The sequence below is a fragment of the Porites lutea genome, chromosome 8 (genome assembly GCF_958299795.1).
Source record: "Porites lutea chromosome 8, jaPorLute2.1, whole genome shotgun sequence".
Lineage (NCBI taxonomy): Eukaryota > Metazoa > Cnidaria > Anthozoa > Scleractinia > Poritidae > Porites > Porites lutea.
In genome coordinates, this window is record NC_133208.1 from 14,084,553 (window position 1) to 14,105,550 (window position 20,998).

General features: G+C 41.3%; 2 pseudogenes; one reads left to right on the forward strand and one right to left on the reverse strand.

The window, feature by feature from the left end:
- LOC140945225 (uncharacterized) overlaps positions 1 to 20,998 on the reverse strand; it is a 156,220-nt pseudogene that overhangs the window by 19,200 nt on the left and 116,022 nt on the right.
- LOC140946576 (structural maintenance of chromosomes flexible hinge domain-containing protein 1-like) overlaps positions 11,185 to 20,998 on the forward strand; it is a 37,525-nt pseudogene continuing 27,711 nt past the window's right edge.

Consider the following 20,998-nt stretch of genomic DNA (forward strand, 5'->3'; position numbering starts at 1 on the left):
AACTTGCTTGGTTGGGACAATTTATCGGTTAGAAGGGCTAAACAAAAGGCAAAATAGGCCATTTGCACAATGGTGTCATTTTACTGCTACGACCAGAATCCTTTTCGTTTTTCCATTCACATTTACATTTTGTAATCCCAAATTAGCACAAGAAAGCAAAACCCTGAAGGATTCTGGTCATAGTAGTAAAATGATGTCATCATGCAAATGGCCAATTTAATGTACAAGTGCATTAATAATCTCACCCCAGCTTATCTCTGTAATTTGTTCACCCCAAGAACACCGAATTAATATTTTCGCAACATGAAGGAAAAGTTAATCCCGGAGTAGTCAATGGATAAAAATCAGTATCGATTTGTCAATCGATAAATCGATGAAAATCGGTAAATCTGATTTGATTGATATCGATTGTATCGGTCAATCGGTAGAAATTGATGACACACTCGTTTCGTTTATCGATTTATCTTGATTTCTACCGATTTCATAGATTCATATTGGAAGAAACATCTGTTCATCAAAATATTAAAACTGAATTCATGCAAACAGTAAATTTATTGACAATGAGTGGCAATTGAGAGTCACAGGATCAAACATTAAATTTTGTCACATTATATTGTTTATCAAACATCACTTATAAAGAAATATTTAAAAACATCTTCTGTTTTCTTGAAATCAGGATTAAAATCTTCTTCTGATGGCTTATATTGGCCAGGTCTGTAGGCTCCCAGTCTTTCAGGATTTGAATCTACCACCCTTTCAAATTATATTACGTTGGTGTAGATCCAGGTGTAGTTACATCCCAGAGGACTCGGAATAGTCAATAGATAAAAATCGAAATCGATAAAAATCATTTATTTTAGCAATCAAGTGATTTTTATCGACTGATATCGGAAAACAATGAAAATTGATTAAGGAAAATCATTTCGCCTGAATTCCCACTCGAAGGACTGTCTGAAATTTAGGCTGGGAAATCTTTATTACCTAAGGATGTATTTCTTGTGATACTTGCCTGCTAGAACTGATTTAAAACTGAACCGTTTTTGTTATAATGAACGAAATAAAGGGTTTTAGAGAGAAAGCTGTGTGTGTAATATTTTCCACATTTCTCGTTTCCATGTTTGCAGTTGTTACTCGTGGATGACCTTTTTTAGCTGTACCTATCTAACTCGTGCCAAAAAAACACAATGGCAGACTTCAGTTACAAATCGTTAAGACTATGAAAAATTGATAACATGGATTTGACACAGCAATTCAGTTTATCGATTTTCACCAATTTCTGTTATCAATCGATAAAAATCACTTGATTGCTACCGATTTTTATCGATACCAATTTTTATCGATTGACTACTCCGGGAATTAATGCTCCCAAAACCAAGAACTGATTACATCATACCTGAAACGTAGCTTTAGTTACAGTGTTGCTCTTCTATGGAACAATCTTCCTGAAGAATTACGCACATCAAATCCCTTAGGTCTCTTTAAGAGAAGTTCCCATTGATGGTTTTCTGATCAGTACTCCCATACAGCAAATATGTAGAAAAGTTTTTGAGAATTTTTAATTAATTTTCTATGTTAGACTGATGTGTTTAACTGTGTATTTAATAAAGTTATCATTGATTCATTCAATCGTTCTCTTCATAACATTACTTTGGAATTGTTGGAAATCAACACGATTTCTAGAAAAATCGTATATTTTTTAAAGATGAGAAATCCATCATATTATGTATGCTTAACATGAATGTTTATAATGAAGTTGGCTTTCTCATACATTGTCTCTCTCTTTCAAAGTACAGTGAGGCATGTCCCTGGGTATTGGCCACCTGAAAATGTATGTGATTTTATGCTTCAAAACAAAGCCTTGTAAAGTTACAATGGATGCAATGTTCTAAAAAAACATTGATTGTTATTTTTGTAGAAGAGTTTGAAAAGGACCGTTGTGCTCCTAGAGGAAACCGACCTGTATTTGAATGCTACTGGAATGGAAGGCTAATTCCATACACTTATACTGATGTGTAAGTTTGAACCTTACAGTACTTGTAAAAACTGGTAATTGTAAAATCATGCTGATCCCCTTATTATTCTTTTGTGTCAGACTTGAATGGTCTCCGCCCTCAAAGAAGATAACTATTCCAATGGAGTGTTACAACAGGTATCTAGCGGGTAATAATAAAGCATTAGCTCATTAGTACATGTAACTTTAGTTTGAGGCCCTTGTTAAAATAATATACAGTAGCTGCCGTTTTTCCTGTCATATGTGCACTGTAGCTGCCGTTTTTCCTGTCATATGTGCACTGTATTGCCTCAGCAAGGAGCACACAGGCCATAAATCTTCAGTCTTTAGAGCATGGCAGCAGGCTTTTAGCCAGACATTCTAAACTGGCAATCCTGAAGGCATGTTTTCCCATAAAATTATAAGAGATTAAGTGAATTTTCCTGTTTTTTTTTATTTTTTTATTTCAAAAAATAGATGTCCATAGGACGGCTGGACACCCTTCTGGCTAAAACCTTGCATGGCAGTCTCAACAATGATACCTCTTTGGCATTCCTACCTTTAAGGAAGAAATAATAATGATGTAGTAATTCAAAGAAAATTCTATATTACACTGCTGTATGTTTGTATTTTTGTGCCTGGATAGTGCTGTATTACAGTGTACAGTCTGTAGTACACATAATTATGTGGTGGTGTTTTCATTTGATCTCTCATCATAATAATTCCAGGTATTTTATTCAAATGTTTGATACAGTGATATTCCCTTGGATTTTGCTTCAGCTGACACTGAATTACTTTGCTTTAAAATTGTGTAGATTTTCAGGTTGTCTTTGAACAAATGACGCTTTTCAAGTCAGTACAAACAAGCTGACATTTGTGGATCTGGAAGTAAAGATCAAAGATAAGAATACCATTTTCAGCAGAATCATTTTAGGACAGGTGGGTGTTATGATATAAGGCCAAGTTCAAATGTCAAACATTTTATGTACTGCATCTAATTCCTTTATTAATTTTGTACAGTCAAACCCCGCTTTACAGACATTCATTAAATAGTGCAGACAATTTCTCTAATTTCAATTCACTTTGAAACTGCAATAAGCGTGTAAGTCTCTTGGCCTTTAATAACAACACCAGAAACCAAATTCGAATGAAGATTTATTGTAACCGACGTGCTTGGTACTAAGAGTGTGCATACAAACAGCGTGGGTTGAAACTAAAACGGTAAAAGAGCAAAAAAGTTACAAGTTGCGACTAAGGTAAATTAGAGTAAGGAAATAACAAAACTGCAAAACGAGGACTGTGAAGTACACTTACGTTGTTTCGGCCAGAGAAAACTGCTGTAAAGCGGACTGCGAATAACGCGAAGAGACTTGCAAGAAACTAAACAGAACTGCGCTAAGCGCGGACCAAAAAAAGCTGCACAAACTGTCCTGCAAAACTACGATATGAAAAATACGCTAGAACATGCGGAAAATAAAACTATAGAAACTTAAAAAGGTGCTAATGAAGATGAAACAGCAAAGAAACGCTAACGAGGGCGCGAAAACTGACAGAAAAGGAATAAACACCTAAATTAACGCAAAAAGAAAGACTAAACAAAAGGACGAAAAGAAGTATAAACTAATTTGCGTACGCAAAGGAAAAACAAATTACGCAAGAACGAATAATAGAAAAAATGTTACACTTGGATCTTACATACCGGCCCCATAAGTGGGGAGCACACGCGAGGCACTTAAATGAAACAATTAAAGATCTAAGTGTCTTTCTAAGAGTTCTTAATGTTCTCTTCTCCTGAATTCAGAAAATTGCACAGAAAATAACTCCAAAGGGAAAGTTCAAGCTTCTATCAGCAAGCAAAGTTTGTCAATTGGCCTCTCCAAAACTGCTCCTTTTACCTGGTCCCTTCTTGCTATAAACCTTCTGAGCGCCATCAGGAAAGAATCAGTTTCCAAACTGTGCGCCACTTCAATGTGTACCGCACGGATAGAAAGACACGTGAAAATGACCCCATATCTTTTCACAAGACTTCGCCCACGGCGTACCTGAAGAGGACCAAAATAATTAATGCCGACAGATGTAAAAGGTGGCTGACCTGGGGTAACACGATCCACGGGAAGGTCAGCCATTTTCTGCTCACAGAACGGGCCTTGACGCCGCCGGCAACTGAAACATTTCGAAAGAACTTTCCTGACAACGGAACTTGCGTTTACGATCCAAAACTTCTCGCGCGCAAGACTGATAACGTACTCTCTTCCAGAGTGACCGGAGATCTGGTGGTAATATTCTACTACAAGGTTGGTCACGTGATCCTTCTTTGGCAAAATAATCTGATGTTTGGCCTCAAATGCAGTGGACGCTAAACTTAACCTCCCACCGACACGTAAGACGCCGTTCACTAAGATTGGATCCAGACTTCGAAGGCTGCTGCTTTTCTTGACTTGCGTACCGTTTTCAGACTTGCTTAACAGCTCAAGCTCATCCGGAAAATTAAACTGCTGGACGTTCCTGAGGATTTCTAGCTCCGCGATTTCCAACTCCGTGACGGTAATTGGTGGTAAAGAAAGGGTGGGAGTTGAATGGATCGGCTCTCTCGATTTTCCGCGTTCACTTAACCTTTGCAAGTTTCCACGGTACCGTAAAAACCATGCAACTGACTTCTTCAATCGGTGCCAGGAAGACGCGCGTTGAAAGTACTCAACCAATGGATGCTCCGACTCGGAAACAGAAGCGTGACTAACCTTATAAACCATCTTCACTTCCGGGTCTCCGTCTTGAAGACATCCAAGCGATAAGGGGTTCCTAGGCCAATCTTCTTCTGACTTCCAGAGAAACTCCGGCCCCAGTAACCATCTTTGGCAGCTCAACAATGCTTTGGCAGTCAACGCTCTTGAAGCGCAATCTCCAGGATTCGCTACACCTTCCACATAGCGCCACTGATCTGGACTTGAGCCCTCTCGTAGCACGGCAACCCGATTGGCAACAAACGTGTGGAAACGCGTACTTTCGTTCTTCACATAACGAAGCACTGACATGCTGTCTGACCAAAACACGGATTCGCAATTAGGAGGCATCTCCAGCTCATCCTTGAGCATCTTGTCTTGTCGCACAGAAACGGTTGCGGCCGAGAGCTCTAAACGAGGAACAGAAATAGCTTTCAAAGGAGCCACGCGTGATTCTCCAAACAGGAAGGAACAATGAACTCGGTCCTCATGGCTAACCAGTCGAAGGTAAGTCACTGAACCATAAGCAGCTTCTGAGGCATCAGAGAAGTGATGCAGCTGACTGGATTTAACGGGACCAAAATCCTCTGGCTTTAAACAGCGACTCACAGCAAACTCCGAGAGCTTTGGAACATCTGCTAGCCAATTTTCCCAACGTGCAGCGTACTCAGTCGGAATCTCGTCATCCCATCCAAGCTTAATGCGACAAAGATCTTGAAGGATTTCCTTCGCGGTCAGAACGAACGGTGCCAGGAATCCCAACGGATCGAAAATAGCACTCGCTAGAGACAAGATACCCCTACGCGTTGGTGGACGGGAGCTAATGTTGACTCTGAAGCAGAACGAGTCGGATTCTACACACCATTGAACTCCTAGGGCTCGCTGAACAGGCAACTCTTCCTTCCTTATGTCCATGTCCTTGATGTCCTTTGCTCGCTCCTTCTCAGGGATAGCTTGCAGAACATCACGGCTATTGCTGACCCATTTGGTTAACTTGAAACCGCCACGTGATAGTAAAGTGCATAAACTGCCAACATGCTCAATGGCTTTCTGCTCGCCAGGGAGGGACTTCAAACAATCATCAACATAAAAGTTTCTTTTAACTGTGTTAATGACGTCAGGAGGGAAGCTGAGACGATTATCTTCTGCTGTCTTGCGGAGTGCGAGATTTGCGCAAGCCGGTGATGAAATGGCTCCAAACAAGTGAACGACCATCTGATATTCTTGTAATTCGCGCGCCATGTTGCCATCCTCCCACCAAAGAAAACGCAGAAAGGAACTGTCAGGATCGGGAACTCTCACTTGGTGGAACATGGACTCTATGTCCGCCATAACAGCCACTCTCTCTTCACGAAACCTCAACAGGACTCCTACAAGCGAACTGGTTAGGTCCGGGCCCTTGTACAGCATGTCATTGAGAGACTTTCCCATAAATTTTGCCGAACAGTCAAACACGACGCGGATCTTTCCTGGCTTGCGAGGGTGGTAAACACCATGGTGCGGTATGTACCAGGCGGTGCCCTTCGCGGGGCTCTTCTGATCAGGGGACACTTTGCGTGCATATCCTTTGGAGAGAATGTCTTCCATAAAGGCCTTATAATCTTGGTACAACTTCGGGTCTCTTTCCAGCCTTTTCTTCAACCAAATGGCGCGCTGCCAGGCCTGAGCCTTGTTGCTGGGTACAGGCGTTTGGCGATCCTTAAACGGTAAAGAGATTTGATAGTGCCCATTTCTCAACTCCACAGTCTGTTCGGCGATTTGCATAAATCTACGTTCGTCTTGAGACATCTCTGTCTTGCTATCAACGGTGGGATCGGTAAAATCGCGATTGTAGAAGTCTTCTATCATCTGTTGGAACCGGTGATCGACTTTAGCAACAAAAGTGGATGACCGTGAACTAAGGTGACGACGGCCTAAGGGACCATTTACCGCCCAGCCGATTCGCGTTCTTGAAGCATAAGGACCACCGTCTTGACTGTGTTTGATATCAAGTGGATCGAGAGCCTTGGGAACGTCACTAGCAATCAAAAGGCCAACCTCAGCGTCGAGACGAGGCAGAAAAACTCCTTGCAAGTGGGGCCACTGATCAACGTCGTCCTGAGTTGGAATGTCGCTGCTGGACACAGGAATCTCCGGCCTGGTGTAAAGGGTCGGGAGGCTAATCCACTCGTTCTCGTCCAAATCGGATACAAGAAGGTCGCGAACCAGGAAGCTGTTGGTGATGCTATTTTTCCTCTCAAGAGTAGACAGGGATATCTTAACTTGCTGACCATTAATCCCGAGCTGCTTCATGAGCGATTCAGTACAGAAACTGGAGTTGCTACCGTTATCCAAGAAGGCGTAGGTGATGACGCTCTTATCACTATCTTTCGCTCTTACTCTAACTGGTATTACGGCCATGCCTGTCCTACGACCCTCTCCTGAAGTCTCACTGTTGGCACTGGTGCTCGTTTTTACCATGTGACTACAAACTTGAGTGCTGATTACGTCTTCCGTACCCACTCCAACGTCGACAGCTGGTCTCTCACGAGGGCTTGTATGTAAAACAGTAGGATGCCGTCCTTTACAGTTCGCAATCTTGCAATTTTTCCTCTGCGGGCAAAACTTTGCGACATGTTCGGTGGATAAACATCCAAAGCACAGCTTTTTGGACACCGATTTTTCCCTTGTGAGGGACCCTGATCGATTCCAGATGGCTGAACCTTGCGAGTCTGAGGTCTCTGCTCTCCATTGGCGCGCCGACTTGGCTCCTTTACACCCTGCGGAACCGTCTCACTGGTAGGACCTTCACTATCGCCTACATGTGCTAAGAGACTGAGATTCTTGGGATTGGATGTCTTGCCACCAGAGGACCGCTGACCAGGCGCCGATCTTACGGTATCGGATATCTCGCCAAAGACTGGGTTGGTTAGTATTCTTGCTTCGCGATCAACAAAGGCGACGAACTCACTGAACTGTACTGGCCTTAACTGTCTGTCCATGATGTCATCAGCTAAGCGACGCCATCTTTCTCTCATGCTGTAAGGAATCTTGAGCACCAACTTTTGAATGTTTCCTGGCTGATCAAACTTAGAAATGTACTGGCTACCTGCCAATGCGTTCTTGCAACTTGCGAGAAAGACTGAAAAACGATTCAAAGCCACACCATCTTCTGCCTTTATGCTCGGCCAGTCGAGGGCCTTCATCTCGTAAGCGGATGCTATGCGATAATCGTCACCATACTTCCTTCTCAAAAGCCTACGAGCCTCATCGTAACCTTCTTCCGCTGGTAAATGATGACAGGATCTTACAAGTTCCTTAACGTCCCCTGTGGTGAACTGCTCGAGGTAATAGAGTCTATCAGTACTGTTAAATGTTCTGGATTCAACCAAATTTTCAAAAGCGCGAACGAAGGTGCGGTACTCAATAGGGTTTCCGTCAAACACAGGAACACGGGGCTGCGGAAGTTTGTTCCTATTCTGATTATGCGCTAGCAATTCCATTATTCTATTCTGCTGAAACTGAAGAGCAGTCTGTTGCCGCTGCAAACCAATCGTTTCCTTTCTCAGATCCTCACCGACTGTACACGCTTGATAATCAAACTGGCAGTAAGGAACAGAATCCATGGACACGCCCTGGCCTGGGTGGTGCACGTCGCCTGGAAAAGACCTTTTCGCGCGGGGGCTGGTACGAGGGGGTTCCCGATCCTGGAGCTCTGTCTCCAATTTTAAAGGCCTCACCTCCGGTAGAGAAGGGGAGGTCATTGCTGCGTAGACCCTCTCCTTAGGTGTTGTCTTGACCATTTCGGCTTCGAGGTTAAGGCGTAATTCTTCCTGCTGTAAACGAAACTTTTTCTCTTCGAGTGTTTGGCGCTTTTCGAGCATAGAAATTTCAGCTTTTAACTCGGCAATTCTTGCGGCTTCTTTGGCTCTCGCGGCTGTAACTGATGAAGCACGACCACCACGTGAACTTGCTCGACTTGAATGTTTTGAAACCTTGGAAGTAACTGAAGGAATTGGCGTGCCAGCACAACTAATTGAATCCTCGGGATTCACTGCCGAATCTACTTGAAGCGATTCTGCTAATAGCTTGTGTTCAATATTAATTATCCAATCGACGATCTCCTGACGGAACACACGAACCTTTCTCTCTTTGTCTTCAAGATATCGTTGACCCTCAATAAGGGCGTTCTCATCCACAATTTCTCCCACGTAGTCGCGATGGGCCTCTTTGAATCTTTCAAAAGCGTTGTCCAAGTAAGGAAGCTTCTCTTTAACCTCCTGAAGATTATGATCATCAGTAAGCAAGCCAGAAATTTCATTGGAAATGGCGGTTACGGTAGATAGGAGACCAGACCTTGAATTTTTCTTTAAACGAAGTGTTTCCAGGTAAGACGCTTCAAAATCCAGCGAACGGTTTGGTTGTCGCACGCGTGTTCCAACTCGCTGGGCGACGGGATCTGTAAGCTGCTTGCGGCTAAAGCTCATGACGAAACGACATGTCACCAACAATTTTCAACGATGAAACTGCAATAAGCGTGTAAGTCTCTTGGCCTTTAATAACAACACCACAAACCAAATTCGAATGAAGATTTATTGTAACCGACGTGCTTGGTACTAAGAGTGTGCATACAAACAGCGTGGGTTGAAACTAAAACGGTAAAAGAGCAAAAAAGTTACAAGTTGCGACTAAGGTAAATTAGAGTAAGGAAATAACAAAACTGCAAAACGAGGACTGTGAAGTACACTTACATTGTTTCGGCCAGAGAAAACTGCTGTAAAGCGGACTGCGAATAACGCGAAGAGACTTGCAAGAAACTAAACAGAACTGCGCTAAGCGCGGACCAAAAAAAGCTGCACAAACTGTCCTGCAAAACTACGATATGAAAAATACGCTAGAACATGCGGAAAATAAAACTATAGAAACTTAAAAAGGTGCTAATGAAGATGAAACAGCAAAGAAACGCTAACGAGGGCGCGAAAACTGACAGAAAAGGAATAAACACCTAAATTAACGCAAAAAGAAAGACTAAACAAAAGGACGAAAAGAAGTATAAACTAATTTGCGTACGCAAAGGAAAAACAAATTACGCAAGAACGAATAATAGAAAAAATGTTACACTTGGATCTTACACACTTAATAGGGACACATGTTAATGCAGACATAGAGGATATTACATGGCTGTGCGGAGATACTAAATTTCTCTTTGAGTGTTAAAAAATATTTCAAGAGTGAGCGCAGCGAACGAGTGAAGTATTTTCAACACGAGAAGAGAAATTTCGTATCTCCAAGCGGCCATGTAATGTTCTATTTATTATATAAGCACCAATGAAATACAAAACCATTTCGCTGAAACAGTTTTATCCTGCGAAAGGTGCGATTTATTATGTAGCCATAGCAACAGTGATATTTTCACATGTGAAAATAACATGTTATTTTCACGTGTGAAGATATCATGTTTTTGCGTGAAAGCTCACCTGGTATTTCATTGGTGTTTATATAATAAAGACACTTACACTTATTTCTTGCCCTGTCAACGAATATTCTTAGAAAGCCAGCCTCTCTAATGTGGACGCTTACATTGTATTATCAACTGTGTGCTGTAATAGACCTTTCCTTTTGGAAGAGAAAAAATCGTTCAGTTGACAGCATGTTGATGTTTCCAGCGCTACCATACACCGATAATTGAGGTTGAGGTCTGTTTGGATATTGAATATTTATTCAGAGGCCTGGTGGCATTTAGAAACAAGCTTTATTTCTGGCGTGCTTTTTACCTTGTATGAGTCTTTTATGTGGCACACATTTGCGTCACTTGGCTTGTTTACGTTTGCACGTATTGCGTGCCTATTGCAACTTTAAATCAAAAGAAGTGATCTTGAAAACTTTATTTGGGCTATGCCCAAACAATAAGGGGTGTCAATGAAATTTCAGTGAAGTAGAGTATGTCTGTGTCAACAAGGTTTGAAAGAAGCTTTCCTCTTGCCGCATTACTGTTCAAATACTTTCATGTCAGTGGTCAGTTTACCAAAAACTTCACAATCGCTGCAGTTTTTTCACAAACATAGTGAATGGATTACTTTCATCCAAGTGCCCTGGTTCCAGTAATTGCACTGTAATATCTCATTTTATTTTTATCCCTCCAGGAGCAAAGGGTGAACATTTCAAGAGCATTTTATGACTGGGTGAGAGAGTGCCATGAGAACCATGACAAACAGGTAATGTTGGCTGACATGAAAATTTAAAAGAAGATTTGTCCCTCGGGCAAGCTGTTGCCAAAGTTTACTAGCCCAGAGCAGTTGTGCAGGCTTACCAAACTCCTCCTTCTAGAACATACTTTTTCTCCACAAAATGTGCTTGGGCTGTCAGACATCTTAATAAGATCGGTGAAGTTTGAAATAGTGCGAATAGACTTTTTAGTGACTTTATCGGTTTGTTGTCATCCAAAAATTTTGCTACCATGGCAGCGTGACGTAACGACTTCTCCTCTCTATAATGATGAAGGGTACATGTAGTAAATTCACCCATTCACCCACCCCTGGTGATTTTGCTGGAAAACGCCTTTTGAAGCTCGCTGTTTTGTGGTCACTGTTTTGCCACTGTATGAAGGATTCTCCTCTATTCGATGACCTTAATTATAGCTGAATAACCTATGCGACTTGATTCCATTTTAGATAAGGACGCAAAGGACCTTACCATTAATTTGTGGAACAGTAAAAAGATTTGTTCTTTTTGGTGGCCATGACGGAGATGTTTTTGCCACTGGAGGAGAGATGGAAATAGTTCAGGTAATCTTTTTCACGACTTACTTACCACCTCACTTCATGCCCATGTATAATAGACAATGCTGTTACGACTTTTAAACACTTTAAGCCGCAATATTCGAATACCAATTCTCCAGACTGATCTCCATACATTTCCTTAAAGCATTGGTTATGAGAATTTATTTGTAGATCAAAGCTTTTCCCATCAGGTGAGCATTTTTTTTAGTCTCACAACATTTTCTCTTGATTATGTGTTGATTTTGTTAGGAGAAAATTAACTTTGGTCACTCTTGGGACCTAAAGGGTTTTTAAGTGATTTTCTAGACTCTTCTAATTTGACTGAGCAGTTCTTGTCCAACTTCTTCTTGTTAATATCTTGACAGCTCTTTCATATTGTTTTCTAAAATATAGCTTAATTTATCACACATTGTACTCACTATTCTCTATCTTCTTAATGGCTTGGAGCCCACAGCTAATTGTCGCTCGCTTGGCCGCTTCGCGGCCTATAAATAGCTCGCTCTGCTCACTAAGAAACTCGTGACGTTGACTTGCAGCAAGTCTAAGGACCGTGGGATGTTCCAGGCCAGATACTCATCTAGTGATAATATTAGTTAGTATTAATACTAGGTACAGGTACCGGAAAATGAAACGTTGTCGTTGTTGTTGAGAAACCAACTCTCCTAAGTTTGTATTTTTTTTTCACTTTGGAAATAACTACTGTAGTCAGTCCAAAATTGTGGTCCACTTATTAACCTATTCACCCCCGGGGAATTTTGCTGGAAACGCGTCGAGCCGTTTTCTGGTCACTGTCTGGCTGTCAAGAGATAAAACATGCCGCAAAGCCCTTCACAGGTCCTGCACTTGGCGGCCATCTTATTAGTTTTGGCATACTTAGAGAGCAAAGTTTAACCGTGATACAGCAGTCTTGACTATTTCTTTTCGCTTTCTCTCCTCTCCTCTTCTTTCACTTTTCTTGCCTTGTTTTTTTTTTACCGGGCATTTACAACTGGCAGGGTTCATTTTGGCGGGAAAAGTTTTTGGGAAAGCTTTTAGGATGAAAGGAAAGGTAGGTGGGTAGTGGGAGAAGAATTTCATGGGAATTTTTGCGTCAACGTTTCTTTGTTTTTTGCCTTTTCCCCGGCCTCCTTTACTGAATCATGCTTATCTGGTATGGCTTGAAAGATCTCTTCACCCTGCTTAAGTTAGCTGACAAAGTTGTCCTTGACCGTTAATAATTAAAATTCCAATAACAGTAACATTTACATGTTTAAACTTGTTTCTTGTTGAAATTTCCATGCTAGGAGCCCGTCTCTTTGTATGGAGACACAAAATTCTTTTCCCTGGCCAAGTTGGATCGCTCACTTAGTCTTTCTACAATTAAAAAGTTCGTGGAGGAAGAAGAAGCAAAGTAAGCTGATAACTAGCTCTAACGAATGGTTTAATTCTTATAACAGTTACCTTTAAAGCAATGATTTTACCATACTCATCTTTCTAGCAATTATCAACAGACTTTAAGCAAATGGTTTTCACGGTTTTGGTGCTGTAAATTTACTAGTCTAGAATGTTATACGTCTCCACCCCTAACCCGTCGAGGGCGCGGTGGATAGAGAAGTCAATTGCCCCACACAATTGTACAGTATAAAACTATTCTTTCAGGTTGCCAAGTAAACTGGTCATAGAATGACCTGAGGATGATAAGCTGGATCCTAACTCTAAAATTCCAGCAGGAACCACCATAGGTGTGTACTTCTCGATAAACGATAAACTCTGTTGTATTAGACAATTTTCTTGGTTGCTATGCAGTTTCAATTTGAAAATTAAAGCCGATAGAAAAATAAACGATCTGCGGCGATTGAAAATTAACATACGTAGGTCAGGTTTGAAATGTCCTAAATCATTAATTTTTCTCAGTCCTAAAGTAATTAGAACCCCTAACTTCCCCAACGATAGCCTTCGTCGAAATCCCTGGTATACACTATATCACGTTTTTAAGTCTAGGTGTCGACTAGCATGTCCGGCTGCAATTCAGGCTACAACAATGAGTGATTAATTTATTCTTGGCAGTATATTATATGCATATATATGTGGTCTCAGCTTTTTTTATTTTCAGAAAGTTGCTTTTTGGCGACCAATATATGCGAAAAAAAAATAAGGAAAAAGTTTGGTGTGTGGGGTGGGGAGGGGAGGGGGATCGATAAAACAGGATACAATGTCTTACCTTTCTTGAACATGTTGAATGTATCACTGCATTGTTTTGACTAGCAGAACTGAAGTAGTTTTGGCCTCTTCCCAAAGTAATACTTGCTGTTGTTGTTGTTGTTTGGTTTGTTTGGTCTGTTTTTTTCGTTTTCTTAAAGTTGATTCCATATCTGCTGTTCGTCTCGTCTTTTAAATGTTTCTATGTATACTACCTCCTTTGGACGATGTTGTGGCGTCTCTCCTTCCTTATGTTTCTACGTACGTCAATTGATTTGCATAGTATTGGTCTTCTTCTTCTTTAAGTTTCTCTCTGTGTTAGTTAGGCCTAGGCCAATTGTCGAAACACTTCAATGGATTCCGTCAACAGTCCCAGAAGTTAGAATTACTGTACAAAACTTCATTATTCACTTCGGGGGTACGTGTAGGTGTGAGCGGGTTAATATAGCTTGCTGTGAGCCCTGGTGGCTTCACTGTCATCTCAAAAAATTATTGGCAACTTAAACGGTGTATTTTCCATTTCTTAATCAGGTGCCATGAAAGTGGACATTTTGAACGGAAAGGGTGAATCTGTGAACAAACTGCCTGGTGACAGAAGAAGACTGTTGGTAGAGTTAAAGGTCATTTGGCATGGTAAGAGATCGAAATGCTTTACATTGTAAGTAGAAGTGCATGTTTTTGTGGCCGGGTTCGTAGTATGCATTGTTGACTGCTCGTAGCAATAAGCTTTCCTCTTTTTAATCAAGCGTTGACTCATAAAACTGCAACAAAAAATTAGGTCTCCATTTGCACAAAATACCTCTTGCACTTGTGAGTTTTACTTGTTTGTTGTTGCTTTTGTTTCTAATCTTACTGTTTTTTTTAATACCATTATAAGCGAAAACTCTTTAGATTTGAGGACGAGGACGACTAGGAGGACGACATTTGATTTTCAGTTTTCTCGCCCGTTCTCTAAAAATAGACACGCCGGAAAGCTTCATTGTACTTTTTTTTTAACCACAAAAGTTAGCAAGCTTATTTCCGTTGAAGGAGGTTAAGCCCTCTCCGGATCGCTAAATCATAAAATTCCTAACATTTGATAACCTGTTTTCGCCACTACGGCATCCTCCCTAAAACTAGTAGTAGAATGACGGTGGCTATCACATTTTCCCGCCAAATTGACATTGACTCACGTGTGCGCACTACTTAGTATTGGGAAAATCTCGTTGTCGTAGTCGTCCTCATTTTAGAACCTAAAGCTCTGTATTTTGATCTTATAAGGATCGTTATTGTTATTTATTTATGTATTTTTTGTAGGAAGTGACAAAGATGGAGATAAAGTAATCACTAATCATGTCTGTCAACATGGGGGAAAGAGCTGGCCTTACTGGTTCAGAAAAATGGGTAACTGAGCTAGTCTGCTGCTATCAGCTGTGCTATGAGATTTAGTGTTTTAACTCAGTGGATAGGGTTATCCAGTGTTTGAACAACTTGGGCCAGTTGAAAACAGTGTTTGAATTTACCTGTTCTTGCTGTCATTTCAGAAAATATTACCCTCCTTGGCCCACACACTCTTCAGCTTCAAGTGTTACTGAGTGACAGTTCAACTGCACCATCAATTAAGAGTCTTCCAGTCCATCGTATCAAGTTTACCGTCACAGGTTTGTAAAAAATGACCAGCCAGGGACAGATTTAGGTTGCGTTTACGCTAGATGTGACTTTTCTGGATTCGTGACGATTCCGAACAATTTGGTTCCAGATTCGTTTTGAATAGGAGCATTGTATTTTTGTTCCACCCTGTTAAAATAACTCGTACATCTTTTGTTATCTTGTTTCTCCTTTGTCATTTCTGTTTATTTAGAGGCTCATCCAAACAAGTTCACTGTTGGAATGTTGGAGACACCTCTTAGAGTTGGAGTTCCTTTCCAGGTATACGTTTTTTTTTCACCCCCTTCTCCACCCCGTTCGTGAGAGGATGTAGCTCCCTTAGGGGGTGGGTGGGGGGACTTCTCCCTAGTAATAGGCTAATAGGTATGTACCCCTGGATGGGGTCGCATTTCCACGACTGGGATGACTATAATTGGGAATAATGGTTTTGCATTTTCAGAAGAGTTACTAGAATTGGATCTCAGGTTTTCGGGATTTTGAGGGAAAAAATCGTTATAATAAGGGGCTTAAAAATGGGAAGTTGGGATTGTGAAAATTACATTTGCCCAAAAGTGACTAATAGGGAGTCTATAATTATAACTGACCACAGAATGGCCAATAGCTGTGAAGGGGCTCTAAGAGGCCAGCAACACATAATAAGCAAATATGATCCAAGTACCCCTAGCAATATGTCACTAGAGGGTGGTATCAAGGTTTAACTAGTCTAGAATGGCAAATATAACGTACTTTGTTTTCTTGGTTAAGATTCCACTGAATTTGCTGGATGAGTTTAACAACCCTTCAAAGTTGTCAGAGGAAAAAGCACCCGTGTTAAGTGCAAGGTGAGTGTATTTTGATAAATTTTTAATGAAACATGGATTTGTAACCTTGGTGTTAAAGTCAACCTTGCCTTCAACGGAATAATATAACTTGTTTATATTATTAGCGGACTGGAGTTGACTCACCAGGGAACATCAGTGAAGGGAAACAGCCTGATCGTTAAGGGTGTGGTGGCCCTTGGTTCTGTACCATCCCACGCAGGAAAGGTGAGGGGTTGTTTGGAAAAAATCTTGGCCGATGTGATTCAACTGCCCGTTATAAAGTAGAGTACGACGATATCATCAGTAGCCTTCATGATTCAGAATCTCAAACTTACATTAAATTTATCTTAACAGTTTTTTTTTTGTTTGTTTGTTTGTTGTAAAAGGATTTTAATCTAAAGATCACCCTGCCAGGACTTGAAGAAGGTTCGCAGAGCTTGAAGATCAGGTTACTTCCAGGTACTCTTTTGACGCCATATTTGGGTTGAGTGTGTTGTTACTTCTCTCCCTTGCTCCGAGAGGTTTTTCCTCCGGGTACCCCGCTTTTTACCTCTCCCAGGAGCCCATCAAACACTTTCAAATTCTAATTCGATCTAGAACCCACGGACACGTTTCAACGAGTTCTTCAAAAAAGTCCTAAGTGCTCCGTGGGAAAACAAATTACAATTTACAATTTTCACCAGCATGTAAATTTTCCTTTAAAAAACGAGACTTTCTAGAAAGGATGCGTTCCTTTGGGTTGATCGGGATCAGGATCAGTGATCTGGGATCACTCGGATCATGCTACATCAAATGAACCAAAGAATCCTTTTCCAGGGTTGATTTGTCGGTTCCTTTAATGTGCTGTGGTCCGAATTATCTCTGATCTCTTATCACTGAACCTGATCCGGCTCATCTCAATGGAGCGCACCTCACAAGGCAACGTGGCTGTAGGGTTTTACCGTGACGTGCACGCCCCCTTCTCACTCCAAGTTTTGACTCACGTTAGCATGACTGTTTCTGTTTACTGAATCACGTTTTGTGCTGCAGGCCCACCAGAATCCCTTGCGGTCGCACCAAATGACAGTGAGGTCACCATTGAAAACAACAGTGCCCTGCAGCTACAAGTGCAGGTCCAGGACAAAGCGGGAAACCTAACAGTTCAACCAAGGCTTAATGTTGTCTGCAAGGTAACTATGCAAATGTTCACCCCATTGCGATTTTGTTAACTGTAGAGTAATTGCAACTGCATTCCATTGCAACTGCGTATTGTAAAATCCCTGATAGCTCTGGAGAATACACTAAACACCTCATACCTTGTTTTGAACATACGGTAAACTGTTTGCATTATTTTATTTTAGGCAAGCTAAATATAATCCATGATCAATCTATAGTTACTGCAGTCTCGATCCCCGTGAATATGAACTTGACCTTGCTAACGTTTTAGAACCAAAATAAGATCAGAAACTTTACAGATCTTCGCATACAGTTAACTTTGTATGGAGAATAACAAATCGACAACAATTTTCCATGGTCTATTCTCTTATCGATTACAGAAATGACGTCAAAATGTTCAAAACTCAAGTGGAACTAGGAGCCGCAGGCGAGCTGCAAGTTTTGAACTTGTGACGTCATTTCTATGGTCGATAATTGTACCGACAATGAAAAATTGACGATTGTTTTTTTGTTTTGTTTTTTGTTTTGTTTTGTTTTTTTTTTCAATAACACTGACGTTCATGTTTCTTGGGAAATCATTACCGCTGAACAGGCGTTGCAGGCGTTTTTATTTATTTTGATTTTTTTTTTTTAACGAAAGCTCAGAGGTACATTGATGGCGGCCGTCATCTTAAAAGCAATGTCCAAGATGGCGGCGATAGTACCATCGTTCGCACTGCAAAATTCGCCTGCTTTGCAGTTTACAATCGGCGACAAAATTGTTGCGACATTATCCTCAAATGGGGTAACCTGGGAGAACAAAACAATCCACACCCCTCCCCAACCACGTCCATTCATAGTTGGGGTGTTTCTTGTTTTCAACAGGTAGCTCGAACAGCGGCACAACGTTGCATGGAGGGGGTATGGGAGGGAAAGATTTATTTCTCCCTTTTAAGTTAGCAAGACGTGTGAGAGGCCCTTTAGGGTAGAGCGTCTCAACTAATTTTGTGGCCGATTGTAGGGAAATCGCGCGAGAGAGAAAGAGAAAAAAGATATATCGCCATCACTTCATTTCCGAGTCTCATCGACCATAGCTCTCGACCAGCTCTCGTGTGAAAAATCGCTTTGTTATTGTAAAACTTGAATTTGATAAGAAACAACTTCGTGTGTCGTAGCTGACAGGCACACCAGGCTTACCAACTTACACAGGAGACTGCAGTGCATCTGGGAAGGCCTCCTTAACAGGTGCTGATATCAGTCTGAAGCAGATCACCAAGGAAACCAAACTGAAGGCCAAGATAGAGTTACAGGTTTGTCATTTGATTAAGGAAATGGTTACGGTAATGGTGATGGTCCCTTTTGGCTTTGGTACTATTAACCTTTAGATTCAAGGACGAGGACGACTACGAGTACGAGATTTGACTTAAAGTGTTTTCGCGTATTCTCAAAATATAGACTCCCCGGAAAGGTTCATTTTACATTTGTCACTAGAAAAGTTAGCACTATTATCTTTAGTAAAGGAGGTTACGCGTTCTCCCGATCCCAGTGTGATGAAACTTCCAACATTTGATAACTTGTTTTCGCCACCACGACATTCGCGCTAAAATTCGTAGTAGAGTGACGACGGCTACCATGTTTTCCCGCCAAAATGAAGCTGGTTCTCGCGCGAGCACTGCTTACTATTGAGAAAGTCGTACTCGTCATAGAATCTAAAGGTCTGCGAGCAGGGCCTGCTTTTGTCCTCTCGAGTGAGGTGGAAAGAAAGGAGGCTCTGACTAAATCACGTGATCCCATTGGAGTCGCTGAAGCCAGAACATCTGGACCAGTCAACCTTGTTTTCAATCGTCAAACTGGTTTTTTCGAGTGCGGGCGACCGTTTACTGATAAACCGATGGCCATATCTAAGCCCGCTGTACCGAGCGCACAGCTTTTAGGCCTGGGTTCAAAACAGTTTATCAGCAACAATTACCTCATGTACAATAACGAGTTTACTCCATTTGTGTGGAGTCTTTGTCAAATACGCCAAAATCGAGAAAGTGAAAGGAAGGCACTGCCAGCAGGGTGTGGTGCATAGTCTTAAAGTTCTTACCGTACATCTTTAAATTGTATCTGGGCTTGGCTGACCAACAACCCGAACCTCAGCATGTTTGTTTGTCGTTTTTGTAAAACACACAACAGTAGCCCTGATTTAGTGACTGGTCATGATTTTTTAGCATCATAAAGAGGTTGCTGCAGTGGAAAAGACCATTATCGTGACACCCAGTAGTAAAGCAGCAGAGCTGGAAGTGTTTAACAAATTTCCTGATGCGAAACAGAAGAAGAAGCTGGACGATGGACAGGAGCTGCCTTGCACAGCAGGAAACACACTTACTGGACTGAGTATGTGATAAACCACAAATCAGTGTACTTAGTTTGATATAATTTTTTCGCCCTAGTTAGTCTTAAGTTGCGTAAGGAATTAGTATAGGTAATAGCATGATTTGTAGTGATATTTGGCATAAATACCACGAATGAAATTTGAGACTACTTTGAAATTTCACGAGTGGTATTTATGACAAATATCACATACAAATCTTCAGGCTTAAAAAAGAGAAAAAATGGGTTTGAAAAGAGGAAAGGCATTTAGGTGCACCAAAATGCCAATCCATATCATAGAGGCATGACTACATCAGTTAAAAATTAGGACGTTTATGCAACGATAAATAATAAGAAACAAGCAATCAATAGGTTTTGCCTTAACTGAACTCGATAATAACGACACGTCACACTTTTTGGTGCAGTGACATTTTATCTTCAGCCAGCCGTCAGTGGCACGGCCTGTTTTCGTCCAAAGTTGGTTAAATTTAACCGAGCGTAGCCTTTTTCTGGTCATTAGGCACATTAAGATCCGAGGACGGCGACGGTAGCGTAGACGTCGTTAAAGTTCTATCTCTTGTTGCAAGGGCGAGTTAATATTGCAAATGTAACTGTAGCATCTTGCTGTCACCGACAGGTTTTAGAGTTCTGGATGAAGGACAGAGAGAAGTAACAATAGACAACTCCTTAGCCAGCAGATTTAAGGTACATCCAAGAGAGGTCTTAGTCATTCTAAATGGAAAGGATATAATTAATTCAATTGCTCCTCTGTAAATATCCTTGCGAAAGTCCTTGCGCCAGTTAACTTAGCCCAGTTTCTAAAATAGCTAATTAAATTTTATACCAATAGTCCATTTTCGGGTTGCCGAGCAAACCATCAGATCTTTATCAAAGCAAGGCTTGGTGCACAATCATCCATGCGAACATGAGTTTAATTGATCTGCGTGTGGATGAAAACTTATTTTCATAATATATAGGTTTAGCCGGGGCTAAAGGCGAAGCTCCCATTAATGAAAAAACTTTTTCAATAAAGAAATCCAATTACAGTTGAGCCTGCGATCAGTTGAAAACTGGAAACTTGTCAGCGGTAAACTTAAAACAAAAACAAGACATAACCTCGATGGGTCGACACCTGAGCCCGCGATACGGTCAGGTTATACTGGTCAGCAGATACTTTGTTTTGACAGCTGTCAACTGACCACAACAAGGATTTGCAATATCAAGTTGCAGGCTCCCAAACTAGCTAGAAAGTGTAACATTCCACATCGGGCGAGCGGGTGGGTGGACGTACGGTCACTTGACTACCATAAAATGGGCCTCCGCTATGAAATGACCAGCAACAGGAGTTTCTTTTACAAAGAGGCTGAAGGCAATCGGAAAAGGCCCATTGTAGAACACGAGTATGGCCACCCAAAA